The sequence below is a fragment of the Myotis brandtii genome, unplaced genomic scaffold (assembly GCF_000412655.1).
Source record: "Myotis brandtii unplaced genomic scaffold, ASM41265v1 scaffold604, whole genome shotgun sequence".
In the NCBI taxonomy this organism is placed as follows: domain Eukaryota; kingdom Metazoa; phylum Chordata; class Mammalia; order Chiroptera; family Vespertilionidae; genus Myotis; species Myotis brandtii.
The window spans coordinates 1,553,792-1,555,125 of NW_005370286.1; positions in this window are offsets into that span (position 1 = coordinate 1,553,792).

The following is a 1,334-nucleotide window of genomic DNA, read 5'->3' on the forward strand; positions in this document are numbered from 1 at the left end:
GCCGGCCGCGCACTCCATGAAGGGCCCATTAGCGAGGCAGGTGCCTTCCGGACTGTAAATTTGCCCGATTTATCTCCCCCGGGACGAAATAAATCCCGTTGGATGGGAGTTTAGTTAGGCAAAGGTTTTAATGGGAAATCAGGAGAAAATACGAGAGCATATTTTATCGCCCGAAAGAATGCAGATTTGAGTATCCACTACGCAGCTCCGTCATGCTCCCCATTCAACGAAGCGCCCCACGCGGGAGGGCACTGTCGGGGGAGGCGGCCAGCGCCCCGCCCTGAGGATCCCCGGCCGCCCGCTCTCAGGTTGAGGCAGGACCGCAAACACTTCCCGGAACTCAGGGGTGCAAACCCGCGGCGGAGGGAAGGAGCTCAGAGTCCGGGTGCCCAGTGGTCAGACTTGGCCCTCGCGAATCTGCTCTACTTTTACTGACTAACCCCTGGCGTGGTGACGAGGCCTGTCCCGGGGCCACACGCGAGACCGCTGACTCTCGCACGCGGCCGGGCGGCTCCCTGTCCCTCCCAGCCCGAAGGACTGTCCTCTGCACGTTGGAACACGGGGACGGCCTTGGCCTGCCGGTCGGGCGTCTTGGGTACAGGGTATAAGCCGTAGCTCGATTGGGGAGGCAACCTGAGCCCCGAGTTTGCGACCGACCGAGCCCAGCAGCCCGAGCCTGGGAATGGGCCCCCCGCCCCCCCCCCGGCAGGCTCAGGGCCCTGAAGCCCAGGGAACGGGGCCGCGTCCATGGCCTCCATACGGGTTCGCGTCCCAGGTGCAGCGGGCCAAAGTGCGGCCTTCAGACAGGCAGGTGGGACCCCCCCATGGTGTCCTCTGGGTACAAAAAGCCCCATCCCCAGGAACTGATGTGGGCTCCAATAAGACTGCGGTGGAGCCGAGCGCCGGCGAGAGGGGCGCCAAGTAAATGCTGGCGGAGGTGCCTTTGTCCTTTTTGGCGGCGTTACATGTTAGCAAGTGGCAGACGTGAATATCGTCCGCTGCCCATTTGGAGCTGCGGCACGAACGTGCGAACACGGACAGCCGTTCAGGGAGTCGGTGCGCCAGACCAGCCTCGCGCGGTGCGGTCCGTCCTCAACGACTTTGCCGTTTCGCCCCGGCCCCCAGGGTTTCGGTGGCAGGAACGAAAGCCACCCTCCCGGCTCTGTGCAGGGGCCCAGCATCAGCTCGCACCGCGGCCCTCGGGGGTCCATTTTCGTTTTGTGCAGTTAGTGGCTGAGCTCGAGTCCCTACGCCAGATGGCGGCTTGGAAAGCCGCTGCCGCGCGCTGGTGGGCGTGGGATGATCTACCAGCTCGCGTGCGCGCCCCAGGCTGC